The following is a 22,740-nucleotide window of genomic DNA, read 5'->3' as shown; positions in this document are numbered from 1 at the left end:
AATATTTGACACCTCAAAATCGTCTTCTAAATAGGTCTTTTTGCCCTTCGAAATTCGCGGACACAGCTTATTCCAGTTTTTCGGGCCAGTTTTAGAATTCTTTGACTCCTCATATCAATTCGGAATTGAGTGATTCTTTTTGCATTGAGCTCTGATACCACTTGATAGAGGCGAGGGTGTCCCGATCTTTCGATGACATGATAACTATCGATTTGGTGGAGTCGACTTTGACGATCTGACTACAAACGTGCACGACGTTGCGCCTTAGCAATCGCTAAACCAATCTCCTGAGGTTACTGACGATGCCGGAAGCACGATCAGCCTGACCACGAAGGTCTATTCCTGCAAGCAATCGAAGAACGAGCAAGAATATGATAAAGCAATCTGAATATTGCGAATATATATGAAGTATTGATAATGGTGGGGATCCGTAAGCGGTCTTGGTCTGGTCTTTGGACACAAACGAAGTACACGAAGTTGCAATGGCTAACTTTTAACTAAACAAATTCCAATGAAAAAGCTAGTAGATGGATCTACTTATATAGGAGCAAGGGGTGGCGGCCAAGGAGGTGGGAGGACGTCCCAAGGCAGCCTAAAACCAACCCTAGGTCGTACAAGGCTCATGGACCCAAGTGGAGGTGATGCAACACCTTTGGACTTGTTGTTTGACTCGGATTCTGCTGCAGCGTCAGATTGTTTCGTCCATATCTCAACGCTCCGGACGAATTTAAAGGTGAATCCAATTGGGCTGGAAAGAGGACGAAATCTACTTTCCAACAAAAAAGAATCACCTAATTCAGAGTCCGTATGAAAAAGTTGTTGGCGTTTTGAGTCAGGTATGTCTGTGCAGTCCGAATCTGAACCAGAACATGAGAGACTTGGACTCTATCTTCTCTTGGCCCAAAAGTGACGTGAGAGGACTTTTTGAACATAACCTAAACTTCTCCTTTTGCCTTATCTTCATATGTGGATTGTACAAATATCTCATACACCTGCAATTAGACAAAACACAAAAGTGTGTGAAGTATTTTTGTTCTGGATAACATAAATAGATTATTGAATAGTTTGCACTAGAAATCACCTGACAAATATGCATGTATGTAATATTTTTGGTCGTATCCAAGGTAGTCATGTCCTCATCACGCGCTCGACCCATTTCATGTCCACGCATAAATTTTAAAAGGCCGCGGACATAGATTATGCCAACAGCCATGCAATCGTCCAAAGTTCATGTCGGCGCCATGCGAGAGGCCGACATACAATGCCATCCTCAAAAAACCCACCACACAGTTCATGCTGACAAACTTTCCAGCGACCGGCACACATGCCAGCACACAAAAAGGGGCAGGAATTGGACCACACCATCTCGACCGTGGTCATGCCAACACACTTGCCGGCATAAAAAAAGATGGCGCTCTCCACCATAGATCACCCGTCGTCGAACTTGAGCATGTCGGCCTGCATCTTCTCGAACCAAGGCCTCTTCCTCGGCGACACGGTGTTCAAGTCCACCTTCATGATCTCCACCTCCGTCATCATGCTAGCGAGCGCCACTTCTTTTGCCTTGGTCTGGCATTGGCGGCCTCGATCTCGAGCATCTTGGCTTGCTTCTCCGCCTCCATCTCAAGCATCGTTGCTTGCTTCTCCGCATCGAGCTCAAGCCTCCTCCTTTGGATCTCCATGAAGACGTTCATTTGCTTTTCCTTGTCTTGCCGGCGCTTCTCCTTCCTTGTGTCCTTCTTGCTCATCATGCCCTCCACGGTGGCAAGCAAGGCAATCGACGCTGCATTGCGCTTGTCCTCCTTATTGGAGTTGGTCTTCCCCCACAGTCGTGGCTTTTCGCCCTCCCCTAGCTTCTCGACGGCTTCCTTCCCCCACACGCCCTGGCGGCGGCATATTGCGCCTTGTCTCCTCCCCGTTGATGACCATCCAACAATGGGAGAGGTTGAAGGACTTGCCCTCATGTTGGGCCTTGAACGCCTCCAAAGCTTGAAATGCATACAAATGAATAGCATGCAAGCATATGGGCAAATGAACATGCAAGCATAACGGAAATGGATACGAAGAGGGGTGCATGTATACCATATCTTTCATGCCGATGCCACTCACGGGGCGTGCCTTGATGGTCACAAGGGTGGCACAAAACTTGTTGCACTATTGTTGTATCACCCTCCATCGCTTTGAGAGGGACACCTGAAGGAAATATGCCCTAGAGGCAATAATAAAGTATTATATATTTCCTTATATCATGATAAATGTTTATTATTCATGCTAGAATTGTATTAACCGGAAACATAATACATGTGTGAATACATAGACAAACAGAGTGTCACTAGTATGCCTCTACTTGACTAGCTCGTTAATCAAAGATGGTTATGTTTCCTAGCCATAGACATGAGTTGTCATTTGATTAACGAGATCACCTCATTAGGAGAATGACGTGATTGACTTGACCCATTCCGTTAGCTTAGCACCCGATCGTTTAGTATGTTGCTATTGCTTTCTTCATGACTTATACATGTTCCTATGACTATGAGATTATGCAACTCCCGTTTACCGGAGGAACACTTTGTGTGCTACCAAACGTCACAACGTAAATGGGTGATTCTAAAGGTACTCTACAGGTGTCTCCAAAGGTACTTGTTGGGTTGGCGTATTTCGAGATTAGGATTTGTCACTCCGATTGTCGGAGAGGTATCTCTGGGCCCACTCGGTAATACACATCACTATAAGCCTTGCAAGCATTGTGACTAATGAGTTAGTTGCGGGATGATATGTTACGGAACGAGTAAAGAGACTTGCCGATAACGAGATTGAACTAGGTATCGAGATACCGACGATCAAATCTCGGGCAAGTAACATACCGGTGACAAAGGGAACAACGTATGTTGTTATGCGGTCTGACCGATAAAGATCTTCGTAGAATATGTGGGAGCCAATATGGGCATCCAGGTCCCGCTATTGGTTATTGACCGGAGACGTGTCTCGGTCATGTCTACATAGTTTTCGAACCCGTAGGGTCCGCACGCTTAACGTTACGATGACAGTTTTATTGAGTTTTGATGTACCGAAGGAGTTCGGAGTTCGGAGTCCCGGATGAGATCGGGGACATGACGAGGAGTCTCGAAATGGCCGAGACGTAAAGATCGATATATTGGACGACTATATTCGGACTTCGGAAAGGTTCTGAGTGATTCGGGTATTTTTCGGAGTACCGGAGAGTTATGGGAATACGTATTGGGCCTTATTGGGCCATACGGGAAAGAAGGAAAAGGGCCTCAAGGGTGGCCGCACCCCTCCCCTTGGTCTGGTCCGAATTGGACTAGGGAAGGGGGGCGCCCCCTTCCTTCCTTCTCTTTTTCCCTTCCTCTTTTCCTATTCCATATGGGAGGTGGAATCCTACTAGGACTAGGGAGTCCTAGTAGGACTCCACACTTGGTGCGCCCCCTCCTAGGGCCGGCCTCCTCCTCCCTTGCTCCTTTATATACGGGGGCAGGGGGGCACCCCAGAGACACAACAATTGATCCTTGAGATCTCTTAGCCGTGTACGGTGCCCCCCTCCACCATATTACACCTCGATAATACCGTTGCGGAGCTTAGGCGAAGCCCTGCGTCGGTGGAACATCATCATCGTCACCACGCCGTCGTGCTGACGAAACTCTCCCTCAACACTCGGCTGGATCGGAGTTCGAGGGACGTCATCGAGCTGAACGTGTGTAGAACTCGGAGGTGCCGTACGTTCGGTACTTGATCGGTCGGATCGTGAAGACGTACGACTACATCAACCGCGTTGTGATAACGCTTCCGCTGTCGGTCTACGAGGGTACGTGGACAACACTCTCCCCTCTCGTTGCTATGCATCACCATTATCTTGCGTGTGCGTAGGAATTTTTTTGAAATTACTACGTTCCCCAACAATGGCATCCGAGCCTGGTTTTATGCGTTGATGCTATGCACGAGTAGAACACAAGTGAGTTGTGGGCGATATAAGTCATACTGCTTACCAGCATGTCATACTTTGGTTCAGCGGTATTGTGAGATGAAGCGACCCGGACCGACATTACGCGTACGCTTACGCGAGACTGGTTTCACCGTTGCGAGCACTCGTTGCTTAAAGGTGACCGGCGGGTGTCTGTCTCTCTCACTTTAGTTGAACCGAGTGTGGCTACGCCCGGTCCTTGCGAAGGTTAAAACAGCACCAACTTGACAAACTATCGTTGTGGTTTTGATGCGTAGGTAAGAACGGTTCTTGCTAAGCCCGTAGCAGCCACGTAAAATATGCAACAACAAAGTAGAGGACGTCTAACTTGTTTTTGCAGGGCATGTTGTGATGTGATATGGTCAAGACATGATGTGATATAATGTGTTGTATGAGATGATCATGTTTTGTAACCGAGTTATCGGCAACTAGCAGGAGCCATATGGTTGTCGCTTTATTGTATGAGATGCTATCACCGTGTAATAGTTTTACTTTATCACTAAGCGGTAGCGATAGTCGTAAAAGCAATTATTTGGCGAGACGACAACGATACTACGATGGAGATCAAGGTGTCGCGCCGGTGACGATGGTGATCATGACGGTGCTTCGGAGATGGAGATCACGAGCACGGTGCTTCGGGGATGGAGATCACAAGCACAAGATGATGATGGCCATATCATATCACTTATATTGATTGCATGTGATGTTAATCCTTTATGCATCTTATCTTGCTTTGATTGACGGTAGCATTATAAGATGATCTCTCACTAAAATTTCAAGATAAAAGTGTTCTCCCTGAGTATGCACCGTTGCAAAAGTTCTTCGTGCTGAGACACCACGTGTTAATCGGGTGTGATAGGCTCTACGTTCAAATACAACGGGTGCAAAACAGTTGCACACGCGGAATACTCAGGTTAAACTTGACGAGCCTAGCATATACAGATATGGCCTCGGAACACAGAGACCGAAAGGTCGAGCGTGAATCATATAGTAGATATGATCAACATAGTGATGTTCACCATTGAAACTACTCCATCTCACGTGTTAATCGGACATGGTTTAGTTGCTTTGGATCACGTAATCACTTAGATGATTAGAGGGATGTCTATCTAAGTGGGAGTTCTTAAGTAATATGATTAATTGAACTTGAATTTATCATGAACTTAGTCCTGATAGTATTTTTGCAAATTATGTTGTAGATCAATAGCTCGCGTTGTTGCTTCCCTGTGTTTATTTTTGATATGTTCCTAGAGAAAAATTATGTTGAAAGATGTTAGTAGCAAAGATGCGGATTGGATCCGTGATCTGAGGATTATCCTCATTGCTGCACAGAAAAATTATGTCCTTAATGCACCGCTAGGTGACAGACCTTTTGCAGGAGCAGATGCGGACGTTATGAACGTTTGGCTAGCTCAATATGATGACTACTTGATAGTTTAGTGCACCATGCTTAACGGCTTAGAATCGGGACTTCAAATACGTTTTGAACGTCATGGACCATATAAGATGTTTCAGGAGTTGAAGTTAATATTTCAAGCAAATACCCGAGTTGAGAGATATGAAGTCTCCAACAAGTTCTATAGCTAAAAGATGGAGGAGAATCGCTCAACTAGTGAGCATGTGCTCAGATTGTCTGGGTACTACAATCGCTTGAATCAAGTGGGAGTTAATCTTCCAGATAAAACAGTGATTGACAGAATTCTCTAGTCACCATCACCAAGTTAGTAGAACTTCGTGATGAACTATAATATGCAAGGGATGACGAAAGTAATTCCCAAGCTCTTCGTGATGCTGAAATCGACGAAGGTAGAAATCAAGAAAAACATCAAGTGTTGATGGTTGACGAGACCACTTCAAGTGTTGATGGTTGACGAGACCACTAGTTTCAAGAAAAGGGCAAAGGGATAGAAGGGGAACTTCAAAAAGAACGGCAAGCAAGTTGCTACTCAAGTGAAGAAGCCCAAGTCTGTAAGCCTGAGACAAAGTGCTTCTACTGCAAAGGGTTTGGTCACTGGAAGCGGAATTACCCCAACTATTTGGTGGATAAGAAGGATGGCAAAGTGAACAAAGGTATATTTGATATACAGATTATTGATGTGTACTTTACTAGTGTTTATAGCAACCCCTCGGTAATTGATACTGGTTCAGTTGCTAAGAGTAGTAACTCGAAACGGGAGTTGCAGAATAAACAGAGACTAGTAAAAGTGAACAAAGGTATATTTGATATGCAGATTATTGATGTGTACTTTACTAGTGTTTATAGCAACCCCTCGGTAATTGATACTGGTTCAGTTGCTAAAGAGTAGTAACTCGAAACGGGAGTTGCAGTATAAACAGAGACTAGTAAAAGGCGAGGTGACGATGTGTGTTGGAAGTAGTTCCAAGATTGATATGATCATCATCGCACACTCCCTGTACTTTCGGGATTAGTGTTGAAACTAAATAAGTGTTATTTGGTGCTTGCGTTGAGCATGAATATGATTTGATCATGTTTATTGCAATACGGTTATTCATTTATATTAGAGAACAATTGTTGTTCTGTTTACATGAATAAAACCTTCTATGGTCATACACACCAACGAAAATGGTTTGTTGGATCTCGATCGTAGTGATACACATATTCATAATATTGAAACCAAAAGATGCAAAGTTAATAATGATAGTGCAACTTATTTGTGGCACTGCCGTTTAGGTCATATTGGTGTAAAGCGCATGAAGAAACTCCATACTGATGGGATTTTGGAATCACTTGATTATGAATCACTTGATGCTTGCGAACCATGCCTCATGGGCAAGATGACTAAAACGCCGTTCTCCAGAACTATGGAGAGAGCAACAGATTTGTTGGAAATCATACATACAGATGTATGTGGTCCGATGAATATTGAGGCTCGTAGCAGGTATCATTATTTTCTGACCTTCACAGATGATTTGAGCAGATATGGGTATATCTACTTGATGAAACACAAGTCTGAAACATTTGAAAAGTTCAAAGAATTTCAGAGTGAAGTGAAAAATCATCGTGACAAGAAAATAAAGTTTCTATGATCTGATCGCGGAGACAAATATTTGAGTTACGAGTTTGGTCTTCAATTAAAACAATGTGGAATAGTTTCACAAATTCATGCCACCTGGAACACCACAGCATAATGGTGTGTCCGAACGTCATAACCGTACTTTATTGGATATAGTGCAATCTATGATGTCTCTTATCAATTTACCACTAATCGTTTTGGGGGTTATGCATTAGAGACAGCTGCATTCATGTTAAATAGGGCACCATCAAAATCTGTTGAGATGACGCCTTATGAACTGTGGTTTGGCAAGAAACCAAAGTTGTCGTTTCTTAAAATTTTGGGGTTGCAATGCTTATGTGAAAAAGTTTCATCCTGATAAGCTCAAACCCAAATCGGAGAAATGTGTCTTCATAGGATACCCAAAGGAGACAGTTGGGTACACCTTCTATCACAGATTCGAAGGCAAGACATTCATTGCTTAGTATGGATCCTTTCTAGAGAAGGAGTTCCTCTCGAAAGAAGTGTGTGGGAGGAAAGTAGAACTTGATAAGGTAACTGTACCTGCTCCCTTATTGGAAAATAGTTCATCACAAGAAACGGTTCCTGTGACGTCTATACCAATGAGTGAGGAAGTTAATAATGATGATCATGAAACTTCAGATCAAGTTGTTACTAAACCTTGTAGGTCAACCAGAGTAAGATCCGCACCAGAGTGGTACGGTAATCCTGTTCTGGAGGTTATGTTACTAGACCATGGCAAACCTACGAACTATGAAGAAGCGATGGTGAGCCCAGATTCCGCAAAATGGCTTGAGGCCATGAAATCTGAGATGAGATCCATATATGAGAACAAAGTATGGACTTTGGTTGACTTGCCCGATGATCGGCAAGCCATAGAAAATAAATGGATCTTCAAGAGGAAGACGGACGCTGATAGTAGTGTTACTATCTACAAAGCTAGACTTGTCGGAAAAAGGTTTTTGACAAAGTTCAAGGTGTTGACTACGATGAGATTTTCTCACTCGCAGCGATGCTTAAGTCTGTCTGAATCATGTTAGCAATTGCCGCATTTTATGAAATATGGCAAATGGATAAACAAAACTGCATTCCTTAATGGATTTATTAAAGAAGAGTTGTATATGATGCAACCAGGAGGTTTTGTCAATCCTAAAGGTGCTAACAAAATATGCAAGCTCCAGCGATCCATCTATGGACTGGTGCAAGTATCTCGGAGTTGGAATATACGCTTTGATAAGTTGATCAAAGGATATAGTTTTATACAGACTTGCGGTGAAGCCTGTATTTACAAGAAAGTGAATGGGAGCACTACAACATTTCTGATAAGTATATGTAAGTGACATATTGTTGATCGGAAATAATGTAGAATTATTCTGCAAAGCATAAAGGAGTTTTTCAAAGAAAGACCTCGGTGAAGCTGCTTACATATTGAGCATCAAGATCTATAGAGATAGATCAAGACGCTTGATAAGTTTTTTTAATGAGTACATACCTTAACAAGATTTTGAAGTGGTTCAAAATGGAACAGTCAAAGAAAGAGTTTCTTGCCTGTGTTACAAGGTGTAAAATTGAGTAAGACTCAAAACCCGACCACGGCAGAAGATAGAAAAAGAATGAAAGTCATTCCCTATGCCTCGGCCATAGGTTCTAGAAAGTATGCCATGCTGTCTACCAGATCTATTGTATACCCTACACTGATTTTGGCAAGGGAGTACAATAGTGATCTAGGAGTAGATCACTGGACAGCGGTCAAAATAATCCTTACTGGAATAAGGATATGTTTCTCGATTATGGAAGTGACAAAAGGCTCGTCGTAAAAGGTTACGTCGATGCAAGTTTTGACACTAATCTAGATGACTCAAGTCTTGGTCTAGATACATATTGAAAGTGGGAGCAATTAGCTAGAGTAGCTCCATGAAGAGCATTGTAGACATAGAAATTTGCAAAATACTTACGGATCTGAATGTGACAGACCCGTTGACTAAAATTCTCTCACAAGCAAAACATGATCACACCTTAGTACTCTTTCGGTGTTAATCACATAGCAATGTGAACTAGATTATTGACTCTAGTAAACCCTTTGGGTGTTGGTCACATGACGATGTGAACTATGGGTGTTAATCACATGGTGATGTGAATTATTGGTGTTAAATCACCTGGCAATGTAAACTAGATTATTGACTCTAGTGCAAGTGGGAGACTGAAGGAAATATGCCCTAGAGGCAATAATAAAGTATTATATATTTCCTTATATCATGATAAATGTTTATTATTCATGCTAGAATTGTATTAACCGGAAACATAATACATGTGTGAATACATAGACAAACAGAGTGTCACTAGTATGCCTCTACTTGACTAGCTCGTTAATCAAAGATGGTTATGTTTCCTAGCCATAGACATGAGTTGTCATTTGATTAACGAGATCACCTCATTAGGAGAATGACGTGATTGACTTGACCCATTCCGTTAGCTTAGCACCCGATCGTTTAGTATGTTGCTATTGCTTTCTTCATGACTTATACATGTTCCTATGACTATGAGATTATGCAACTCCTGTTTACCGGAGGAACACTTTGTGTGCTACCAAACGTCACAACGTAAATGAGTGATTATAAAGGTACTCTACAGGTGTCTCCAAAGGTACTTGTTGGGTTGGCGTATTTCGAGATTAGGATTTGTCACTCCGATTATCGAAGAGGTATCTCTGGGCCCACTCGGTAATAGACATCACTATAAGCCTTGCAAGCATTGTGACTAATGAGTTAGTTGCGGGATGATGTGTTACGGAACGAGTAAAGAGACTTGCCGATAACGAGATTGAACTAGGTATCGAGATACCGACGATCAAATCTCGGGCAAGTAACATACCGGTGACAAAGGAAACAACGTATGTTGTTATGCGGTCTGACCGATAAAGATCTTCGTAGAATATGTGGGAGCCAATATGGGCATCCAGGTCCCGCTATTGGTTATTGACCGGAGACGTGTCTCGGTCATGTCTACATAGTTCTCGAACCCGTAGGGTCCGCACGCTTAACGTTACGATAACAGTTTTATTGAGTTTTGATGTACCGAAGGAGTTCGGAGTCCCGGATGAGATCGGGGACATGACGAGGAGTCTCGAAATGGCCGAGACGTAAAGATCAATATATTGGACGACTATATTCGGACTTCGGAAAGGTTCTGAGTGATTCGGGTATTTTTCGGAATACCGGAGAGTTACGGGAATACGTATTGGGCCTTATTGGGCCATACGGGAAAGAAGGAAAAGGGCCTCAAGGGTGGCCGCACCCCTCCCCTTGGTCTGGTCCGAATTGGACTAGGGAAGGGGGGCGCCCCCTTCCTTCCTTCTCTTTTTCCCTTCCTCTTTTCCTATTCCATATGGGAGGTGGAATCCTACTAGGACTAGGGAGTCCTAGTAGGACTCCACACTTGGTGCGCCCCCTCCTAGGGCCGGCCTCCTCCTCCCTTGCTCCTTTATATACGGGGGCAGGGGGCACCCGAGAGAGAGACACAACAATTGATCCTTGAGATCTCTTAGCCGTGTGCGGTGCCCCCCTCCACCATATTACACCTCGATAATACCGTTGCGGAGCTTAGGCGAAGCCCTGCGTCGGTGGAACATCATCATCGTCACCACGCCGTCGTGCTGACGAAACTCTCCCTCAACACTCGGCTGGATCGCAGTTCGAGGGACGCCATCGAGCTGAACGTGTGTACAACTCGGAGGTGCCGTACGTTCGGTACTTGATCGGTCGGATCGTGAAGACGTACGACTACAACAACCGCGTTGTGATAACGCTTCCGCTGTCGGTCTACGAGGGTACGTGGACAACACTCTCCCCTCTCGTTGCTATGCATCACCATGATCTTGCGTGTGCGTAGGAAATATTTTGAAATTACTACGTTCCCCAACAACACCCACCCATGCTTGCTCTGCATTTGATACGGTGCAAACTTCTTGCGTTCATGGTACTCACGATGAACATGAAGCCAAAAGTTTGATGTCTTTTGTTCGGCACCGACCTTGGGGTCTTGCCCAATGTCCCTCCAAGACTCACAAAGGAGTTTGTCCTCGGACGGCGTGTATGCCTTCGTCCGCTTGCTTTTGCGCTTCCATTTCGTGCCAGCTTGGTTGGCGAGCTCATCCTCGAACAAAGGCTCCCTGTCGATGTCCATTTCATCCTCTTCCTCGAGGTCGTAGTCCTCCGCGAACTCGTGGTCGAGCGGGAAGGTGTTGCCCATGCCGACCTGATCTTGCATGAAGGTGTTGTCCATGCCAGCTTGATCATAGGTCACCAGCATGAATGGCGCTCGGCCGTCTTTGGGTCTCCGCGGGATCGTAGGCAGCCGCGAAGGCAGCGGCCACCGCACCGCCTTCGAAGACGATGTTCTCAATGATGAAAAGGTTGGTCGTTTCGTCGTCACCGGCAACCGGCATTTTGTACAGGTTGCGGGCGTCGGGGAGTATGTCGGTTGGTATCTCCTGCGGGCGTTTCCTTGCCCCTCCGGAGGACGATGCACCGGCCACTGACGTGGCGTTGAGGTCGATGGCCATGGGCGCGAGCGTGGACGGCGCCAACACTCTCACCTCCGGCAAGCATTCTCTGGATAAGCGGGAGGCTTGCTGATAGACGTGGAAGCCGAGAATCGGCTGCGTGGCAAACGCGCGTGGTAACTCTGGCAGCACCATCCGAGGAAATGCCGAGGAGCCCGTGCTAGCCACGGCTGATACATCTCCAATGTATCTATAATTTATGAAGAATTCATGCCATGTTTACAACAGTTTTATATGGTTTTAGTATGATTTGCATGGAACTAACCCGGACTAACGCTGTTTTCAGCAGAACTACCGTGGTGTTGTTTTTTGTGCAGAAACAAAAGTTCTCCAAATGCAACGAAACTTTTTGAAGATTTTTTTGGAACAAAAGAGGCACTAGAAGCATCGTGAGAAGACCAGAAGGTGAAGGAGATGGGCACAAGACACCTGGGCGCGCCAGGAGGCCCAGGCGCAACCAGGTGGGTTGTGCTCACCTCGAGGCCCATCTTCGCATGATTCCAATGCTGAAAAATCCTATAAATAGACAAACCATCAAAAATAACCCTAGATCAGAAGTTCTACCGCCGCAAGCCTTTGTAGCCACAAAAAACCAACCGGGAGCCCATTTTGGCACCCTGCCGGAGAGGGAAATCATTACTGGAGACCATATTCATCATCCCAATGGTCTCCATGATGAGGAGGGAGTAGTCCACCCTCGGGGCTGAGGGTTTGTACAAGTAGATATGTGTTTAATCTCTCTCTCTCTCTCTCTCTCTCTCTCTCTCTCTCTCTCTCTCGTGTTCTTGATTTGGCACGACCTTGATGTATCGCGGGCTTTGTTAATATAGTTGGATCATATGGTGTTTTCCCCTCTCTATCTTGTTGTGATGAATTGAGTTTTCCCTTTGAGATTTCGTTTTATCGGATTGAATACTTTTATGGATTTGAGAGCACTTGATGTATGTCTTGCATATGAATACCCTGGTGACAATAGGGTATTATATTGATTCACTTGATATGTGTTTTGGCACTCAGCTCGCGGATTCCTGAGGTGACATTGGGTAATCTATGCATAGGGGTTGATGCATGTTCTCGTCTTTGCTTCTCCGGTAGAAATCTTGGGGCACTCTTTGAGGTTCTTTGTGTTGGATTGAGTATTATGAATCTGAAATTGTTTGATGTGTATCGTATAATTAACTCATGGATACTTGTGGTGACATTGGAGTATATAGGTAACATTAGAGTTGGTTGATGCGTATCATATGGTGTTATTTTAGTACGAACTCTTGGATACATCAATCAAAAAGAATAACTTGGTGTTATTTTAGTACGAACTCCTGAATAGATCGAACGGAAAGAATAACTTTAAGGTGGTTTCGTACCCTACAAACAATTTCTTCTTAGGTTCTCCGCTAGATAAGAACTTTGGAGTGATTCTTCATTGCACGTTGAGGGATGGTTATATGATCCAATTAGATTAGCATTGTTGAGTGATGGCACTAGCGAAAGTATGGATCCTAGGCCTCATTTTCAAGCATTGCAATACCATTTGTGCTCACTTTTGTTACTCGTTACTTTGCTGTTTTTTATTGTTACTATTACAAAAATCAATATCTACTATCATTACTACACTTGTATCACCATCTCTTCGCTGAACTAGTCCACCTATACAATTTACCATTGTATTTGGTGTGTTGGGGACACAAGAGATTCTTTGTTATTTAATTGCAGGGTTGTTTGAGAGAAACCATCTTCATCCTACGCCTCCCACGGATTAATAAACCTTAGGTCATCCATTTGAGGGAAAATTGCTACCGTCCTACAAAACTCTGCACTTGGAGGCCCAACACGAGTGTACAAGAATAAAGTTGTGCAGTAGACATCAAGCTCTTTTCTGACGCCGTTGCAGGCGAGGTGAGTGCTTGAAGGTATATCTTTAGATCTTGCAATTGAATCTTTTAGTTTATTGTTTTATCACTAGTTTGGTTTATAAAAAAATTACAAAAAATGGAATTGAGGTGGTCTCATATTGTTCATCTTTATCATGTCTTTCTTGAAAATGATGGAAAGGAAAATTGTGCTCAATTGATAGAAGAAGAATTCAATAAAATGATTGGCCTGAATGATGAGCATGATTGCAATGTTGTTAGTATGAATTCTATGAATATCCAAAATGCTAATGATTATTGCACAAGTCATGACATTTTTTTTCTTATAAGCATGTCAATTTTTGTGGAGTAGAAAGACTTTGTGAAGACATGCCTTATAGGCATGATAGATTTTGTAAGAAGCATAAACATGATAGAACCAATTTTTTGCTCAAAGTGGTAGATGAATTTGCTACAAAATTATGTTCTCTTTGTCCTATTACTTGTGAACTTTGCAATAAGGTTGGTCATCTTAATTTTCAATGCAAACTTTTTCATGACCGAATCATGGCCAAATATTGTAATGACTTGATCACACTTGAAATTTATAATGAGCTTTGTCTATTTTTGGGAAGTGAATAATTGACACATAAAAATAGTTGGTTTGAAGTATTCATTCTCAGGGACGACATTGAAACTAATCTAAAAAATATCTATATGTTTTGCATGGTAAATTGCAATGAGAATGTTTATATTGCCAACTATAGAAAGATGGGAAAACCAATAGAGTATAAAAGCAATACTAATGAAAGGGTAAAGATTTCCACTTTCCCTCCTATTGTCTCTCATAATGAGATATGTGACGAGGAGGAGCCCCCTATTCAACCAATCTCATCAATAAGAAGCTCGAAAAAATTAATTAAACCCACACATGATATGGTGAAGAAGAAGAAAAGAAGAAGAAAGAGTAGAGGTAAAAAGGTATCCCTCCCACATGATGTTTCTCCTATTATTGTTGTGCCTCATGAGAACGAATCAAATATAATTGTGGAAGATGATGCACTTGATGATGATATTGCTTCTTTGTCTTATGGCACAATGTCCGAAAGAACTATTGATGATGATTTTGTTATGCCTATTGCTTGTTGTGATGGTTATGATTGGGATGATAATGATACTTCTTATAATCTTGAAAATCTTTTTGGCACCAACTTGGAAAATTATGATAATAAGTGTTATACTATTGGTGCTATTTATACTATTAATGATGAGAGTGATTATGCTTATGATATCCCAAGCCACAAGCTTGGGGATGCTATGTTTGATGAGAATGACATGTTTGAGAATTTATTTGCTGCAATTAATGTTTGTCCCAAACTTGGGGACGCTATGCTTAATGAAGATGATCTTTTTATCATGTTACTTTGAATGATCAAACACTACTACATGATGCTGCTAACGCGACACTACGATCAGAGATCCTTTGAAGAAACTGTGTGCGATGCATTAATCACAAACGGGGATGTAAAAAACCCGTCAAAAAGGTGCAAAATGTTTGCGATGGAGGATGCATCAAACACGGTTCAGATTTTAGTTACGTGTGTGATGCAGGGCACAGGGTTAACACGTTCGAACTGTTTGTGATGAGGCAGAACAACAGAAACAGGCAGCCATATCAATGTGTGTGTGCGATATACGGCGTATAGTTCGCTCCGATGAACCGTTTGCTATTAGGGAGTGCAACATAAACGGTTAGCCAAATCAAGGTGTGTGTGATATAGGGCATACAGTTCACTCGGACGAACTATTTTCGATTAGCGAATGCAACAGAAACGGTTCAACTTAACAAGGTGTGTGTGATACGTGGCAAACAGCCGACTCGGATGAACTGTTTGCGATGAGAATTTACAACACAGACGGTTAATACAGTTAGTTCGTGTGCGAATCTGTGTGTACAAAAAACTTTGAAAAATGCAAACTAGTTGCTTGCGGTGGCTAGGAGTATCACACACGATGCGTCTGCGAGTACTCGTGTGCGATGATTAGTAAGTTACACATGCATTTCCTTATGTTAACACTTGTGTGATAAATAACACGTGGCACCGGATACGGTATTCGGGTTGTGTGTGTGCTCCACTTAGTCTTCCCGCGCTCCACATGGATGAATTGTAAAATCCACACCTATTCCCTCACCGGTTTCCCGCCACCAGCTAACGGCTTGCTGCATATAACCCAGGCGGCAACGCACTGCCGCGACACTCTGCGAAGATCTAGTCCTCACCCATCTACCATTAGTTTTTCCAAGCATGCCAGGCAACGACCAAAGCTTCGACGTCGACGCCTACCTGCGTTACATCTTCGGCGAGGAGAACGAGCCGGAGCAGGTCGGGGAGCAAGAGCTTCATTGGCCGGTGCAGGCACTATGGCCCATCAGCAGCGATATCGGCGTCAAAGTCCTTGGGAGCACAATCGACATATTGCAGAGGAGGTGTGATGAGCAGTTTGCCATCCATCGTGCAAAAGATCCAGAGCTGCTCGGCGGCATGATCGACGACCCACCCGAAGAACCGCCGTCACCAGTGCTCATCGAGAGCCTGATGCCCTGCAAGGAATGGGCAGAGGACCTCTACGATTCAGTCAAGACAAAGGCAGACTGCGGCTTCATCATTGCCCGCGGCGGCTGTGTCAACCTCGATCCCGATGATGTGGTGGCCAGGCTCGAGCGCATCCTTGGCGGATTTGACGTCCCCGACGAAGTAGAACATCGCCAACGTGATATCTTGATGATGCAGGTGATCGACGGAATTTGCTACCAGGCCAGAGACATGGAAATGGAGCGGTTCCGCGGAGTTGTCATGCGCGCGATTGCACGCTGTCAAGCTCTTCTGGAAGAGGCCCAACATCCCCAAGAGCCTCCCAGCGCCAGTAGCTCCGTAGGCGGAGGCGGGTCGGGACACTCGAAGTGAACGGCCGCAAGGGTGCTATGCTGATCATGGAGTCCGAGAAGACCATCGTCGGAAGGCCGCCAGCTCAGCCTTTTAGCTTATATTTTATTATAATTATATGCATATGTAGGTCGTGAGTGTTCTGGGCCTTGCCGCATTTGGCATTTTAAATTATCCTGAATACGTAAGACAATTATTAAGAATTATTAACCGTCGCCATTGTAACTTTGCCTCAACGGCGAGCAGAGCACGCGTAGGGACGCCAGAGCGGAGCGCGCCGCGGCCGCCTCAACGGCGAGCAACCACGTGGTCAACATTGTGCCATCAATAAATTTTGACCTTGTTTCTCGTCACATTGCTGATTACAACGCAATAAGTAATTGCAAATCTGTTCACACCTATCAAACTAATATGTGTTCACACTTAGCACCGGGCTATAAAAACTACCCACTCGAAAATTACTTGCACAGTTCCTCTCCTCATCAGCCACAAAACTGGTTTTTTCTGTCAAGTCGTTCCACCATGACCGGTAGGAGGAGTTTAGGGTGGACATATAACCAGGCAGCAAAGACCAAGGCCGCGGAAGCACTAGAGAGGTCCCGCCGCGAAGCCGCAGCTGCAGCAGAGATGTCCCGGCGCACCGCGGAGCCCTCGAATGAGCTCTCACGGGCACGCGAGGGCTCTCACAAGCGCAATCGCGGCGTCGACCATCGCGACGAGCCGGCGTTCCTGAAGTCCTTCGCCGGCGATGACGACATTCTCGCTGGCATCACTACGCAGCAGGAGCTGGTCGACGGCTTGATGAAGCTGCTCAAGATCAGCAATGCCTCGGTTGACAAGGCGACCGGCCTCGTCGAGCAACTCATGGGTGAGAATGCGAAGCTCCTCAAGTTGGTCACCGAGAAGGAGGAGGAGGCCGCCGGCTGGAAGATGCTGCATGAGCAGAGCAGTGCCTCGGAGATGATGCTGAAAGCGGTCGTCGAGGAACTGATGGGTGGCTTGAGGAAGCTCCGGATCGAGCGCGAGCAGGAGGTGGAGGAATCCGTGGATACTTTCAAGCAAAGTCGTGAGGAATTGAAGAAGAAGCTGGAGGATTTCACCGTCCGACGATCCATCGACGAGTAGAGATAGTAGCGACCCATATCGTTGTCTACAATTTCCTTCTTCTCTTGCCCCCGTGTCTTCCGGGCTTTGCCGCATGTGGCATTTTAAATTATCCGGAATATGTAAGACAATTATTATCTGCGCCATTGTAAATTTGTCATCGTATTATCCGTTGCCATTTTATTTGTGGTCGTATTATCCGTTGCCCTATGTGGCAATTTAAATTAGGGCGGAATACAAGTTGAAAACACGAACAAAGCAAATGCTGCCATGGGATCACAAGCAAACACCCTCCGTCCAGGTGCTTTAATTAAGCCATTAATGGAGAAGTTGTGAGCGAGGCGGGCGGTGGCTGGTGCATGGAGGTCAAAGAGCTCGCTTCCCGGTGAGCATGGGCGGCCTTACTGCTCGCACGTGTCCCGTCGAGCCTGCGAGGTGGACAGGATGCACGCGTCCCGTCGAGCCTGCGCGGCGGACTGCTCGCACACGTACCGTCGAGCCTGCATGGCGGACTTCTCGCGCTCGTCGTGTCTAATCAAACAGCTGCACGCACGCCACTGAGTATGGTTAAATTTCGACACGGTAAATATAATACAACCGTTTGCGATATTAATGTGTCAGCTTTTTGTTTCAAAAAGGACTTCGTTGGCTACTAATGTGTGCGCCTCTTCTCAAAGTGGATGATTTTTTTACCACGGCATATATGTGCCATGTCATGAAACCATGCCAAGTTTCATGTTTTTTGGGTGACTTTTTGATTTACTGGGATTTAAAAACCAAGATTCTCATTGTTTCAGGACGACGACAAGTTTGTAATTCATTCTCATTCCTTAAACGAGACCTAAACATGCACCCAATGACACATGTACGATTTCCCACCCATTTTGCTTCAGTGGAGCATGTGGTTGTAGTTCAAATTTTGAATTATGGACTACATTAAATGCATAGAAAACCTAGTAATTAGTAATATATATACAATGGCCAAACGAACCCTGAACAATTTCAAATTTTAGCCCGACACTCTTATTATTCTATGTTTCCTGTAGAAAACAAAGTTTAAGGCGAGAAGAGGCAGCGATTATCGTTTCGCCCACAAGAGGGGCATGTTTCCCTACCGGAACCACGAGGGTTGCGACAGGCTCCGGTTTTAAAAGGCTTGTAATATAGCTTCGCCCAAATTGGACAATTATATGTACAATGTAGTGACACCATGCCAAGTTTCTTGATTTCCTGGTGAGTTTTGGATTTACAGACATTTAAAAACCAAGATTCGCAATGTTTGTGGCCAAGCCAGGACGGCGAGACGGTTGAATTCGTTCCCATTCGTTCCATGGGACCTAAACATGCACCCCAAGGAAACATGTACGTTTTTTCTAGCCATTTTGGTGCACTGGAGCATGTATTTGTAGTTCGGATTTGAATGATGGACATTAAATGCCTAGAAAACTCAATTAATGAATAAAAAAGGTCAAACGAACCCTGAATAATTTCAAAGTTCAGCGTGAATCTCCAGTTGTTCCGTGTCGCGTGTAGAAGAAAATACGAGGCTGGAAGAGGGAGTGATTATCGTTTGGCCCACAAGGGGACACGTTTCCCTATCGAAACCACGAGGGTTTTTGCGATAGGCTCCGGTTTGCAAGAGGTTTGTAATAAAGCTTGGCCCAAATTGGCAATGTTTTTACCATGACATATATGTGCCATGACGTGACACCATGCCACCTTTGATGACTTTCTGGTGAGTTTAGGATTTATGGGGACTTAAAAACTGAGATTCGAAATGTTTGAGGACGAGCCAGGACACCGATACGATTGTAATTCGTTCCCATTCCTGGCATGAGACCTAAACATGCACCCAAGGACACATGTATACATTTTCTAGCCATTTTGGTGAACTGGAGCATGTATTTGTAGTTCAGATTTGAATTATGGACATTAAATGCCTAGGAAACTCAATTAGTGTATAAAAAGGCCAAACGAACCCTGAGTAAGTTTAAATTTCAGCACGGATATCCTGTCGTTCCATGTTTCCTGTGGAAGAAAATACAAGGCGAAAAGAGGCAATGATTACGTTTCGCCCACAAGGGGAACACGTTTCCCAATCAGAACCATGAGGCTTCTTTGAGAGAAGCTCCCGTTTTTGTAAGAGGTTTGTAATAAAGCTTGGCCCAAATTGGACAATGTTTTTACCATGAAATATATGTGCCATGACGTGACACCATGCCACCTTTGATGACTTTCTGGTGAGTTTAGGATTTATGGGGACTTAAAAACCGAGATTCGAAATGTTTGAGGATGAGCCATGACACCAGTACGGTTGTAATTCGTTCCCATTCCTGGGATGGGACCTAAACATGCACCCAAGGACACATGTATAATTTTTCTAGCCATTTTGGTGAACTGGAGCATGTATTTGTAGTTCAGATTTGAATTATGGACATTAAATGCCTAGGAAACTCAATTAGTGTATAAAAAGGCCAAACAAACCCTGAATAAGTTTAAATTTCAGCACGTATATCCTATCATTCCATGTTGCCTGTAGAAGAAAATACAAGGCGAAAAGAGGAAGTGATTACGTTTCGCCCACAAGGGGGACACGTTTCCCTATCGGAACCACGAGGTTTCTTTGAGAGAAGCTCCGGTTTGTAAGAGGCTTGTAATAAAACTTGCGCCACAATGGACGAAAAAAATTCCTCGACATATAAGTGCCATGTTGTGACACCATGGCAGGTTTCACGATCTTCAGCTTAGTTTTGGATTTACGGGGATTTAAAAACCGAGATTCTTCTCACGAAATGTTTTCAAATAGCACACGGTTCACTCACGAAAGCCGATATTATATGAAAACTTTGTGGAAACCATATTTTAAAGTTTCATAAAAATCTGAAAAAATGTGGGATGTTAAGAAGGTGATGTTTATTGCGACACAAAATTTCAAGTTGAAAAACATTATGACATGTGAGCTATGAAAAATACAAATTCCGCCCTGAATAGTGACATTACTATTCGGCACTATTCAACACTGATTTTGTCTTTTTCATAGCCCACATCTCGTAATGTGTTTCAACTTGAAATTTTGTGTGGCAATAAAACATCATCCTCTTAACATCCCGCATTTTTTCGATTTTTTTGAAACTTCAAAACATCTTTTTCTCGTGGTTTTCACCGGTTTCCACCGAATGTTGGTTTCCATATGATACCCCCCCGCTGCGCACGCGATCTGATTCGTGCGTTCTGACTGGCCAGAACCCAAACCCCACGGATCGTACGTGTGCACCGTTGGATGCTCCCAGATCAAACGGCAACCCTGAGCCCTTTCGACAGCACATGCAGTACATGGGTAAGCACTGTGCGCATGCGTCATGTAGCTCACGCTTCCTTCTCTACTAGGTTTTCATTCAAAACAGGCTACCATTTCTCGCCACTCCTCTCATCGGTTTCCCGCCTCTTCTCCCAGATATGCATGATGTAGATGTTCGTTTAATTCTTATAGTTCATCTCATCCAAAATCAATTAGTTTTATAAAAAACTATTTTAAGATTCATGGAATTGTGCATTGTAAAGGTAAAAACAAAAAGTGACAATTCATTAGGAAAAAATGGTTTGGGCAATTAAGATATGGAAGATTCTAGAGAACAAAGGAGAAGTGTTTGTGTTTTGAGGTTTGTGCATTATGCTTAAGTTCAACCATGGTGTCTTCTAGATTGTACATGTAGCAGAATCTGGTGGAATGTAGATGATATCCAACGGCCAGTAGTGCTCGGATTTGCCATCTCTGTACCGTCAGATTGGCTTCATCCAACGAGCAACTTTCAAAGTTATTTGCACACTATATAGGTGTATAGGTGTATAGATATATATAGATGTGTCCCATGCTAGACAAAATAAAGTTTGAGCGCATGCATGGGACGACCCCCCCCCCCGCCTCGAAGTTGGGAAACTGACATCATAGGTATTGAACCAGGCTTGGAGTCGGGTACGGTGTTCGGTTTGTAATGTAGTTGGCGTGGCCCATCGAAGTTGTGCATTTGGGATTTAAACACATCATACACCATCGTACCCATACATATTTTCGGGCCGCATGCAGTGTATATGGGGTCTTCTGATCGACCACGTCTCCCTTGTGCGGTTTTTTGTGACGACACGGATATCTGTGGGCTCCTCGAGTGTATATATATCATCCCTTTGACCGATAATGAGGGGTATGTGCTGGCCATGAATGGATTCCTCCTAGTTCGTGTTAGGGCCGGTCACCGTCAAATGTCGGTCAACCAAAGCTCGAGCTCATGCGTTGTCAGGATTCCCTCCCAGATGCTCGGATTGCTGGGTTCGACCTACATCAAACCCTGCGTACGTATCTCGTCCTTAACTACCTTGCCTTCATGGTTGTTGTCTGTATCGAGAGGTAGGCACCACATCTAAATTGTACATTATTCTATATTGAAACACACATCACCCCTTCCCAACGTACATAATTTTGGGCCGCATGTAAGAGGTGCTGGTTTTTGTGGTCCCTCTCGTGCGATTTTTATGATGGTTCAATCTATTGGCCCAGCGGTTTATCGACAACAACAACTGTCATTTGACCAAACGAAAGATTCATTGGTCCGTCTTATGGTAGGTCATGGCGACATGCATGTATGACCAAAGTATCGATCATTACGTGCATCCGCCCCGCTGACACAAAGTGGGAGGTGGTGGGCCAAGCATCCTAGCTAGGTACGACATTATGTCATTATATATATCCTAGCTAGGTGGTTGTTAGGGTGCTTTCGGGTTTGTGAGGCAGGTGCCACCAAAGTTATGCATTGTGTATTTAAAGTTTTAAACATCCCCAATATTCGTACATATTTGGCCACTTCCAGGTGGTTCTTGACTTCTGGCCCCTCTCATCGATCTTCAATGACGCGCCCAACCGTGGGCCCGCGGGGTCAAAGTTGTGCATTGGAATTTTGAACATCACAGACCACCCTTTTCACTCGTATATATTTGGGCCACATTCTGGTGTGGCTGTCTTTTGACCCTCTCTAACGTTACTTTTTGCTGCAAAGACTCTGATGACCCTCAACGGACATGGGGTATAATATCTTAACCATGTGCGATACAAGTGCGATGTGAATCACCATGACCGCGCAAGCATGAGCAAATTAAGGTGGAGGTACTGGTTCAACCATGTGCGACCGTGCAAGCGCACTGAAATCACCACGCCCGCGCAAGTGCGAGCAAATTAAGGTGGAGGTACTGGCTCAACCGTGTGCAATGCAAGTGC

This window comes from Aegilops tauschii, chromosome 5 (assembly GCF_002575655.3).
Source record: "Aegilops tauschii subsp. strangulata cultivar AL8/78 chromosome 5, Aet v6.0, whole genome shotgun sequence".
Lineage (NCBI taxonomy): Eukaryota > Viridiplantae > Streptophyta > Magnoliopsida > Poales > Poaceae > Aegilops > Aegilops tauschii.
This window is presented reverse-complemented; position numbering follows the sequence as displayed.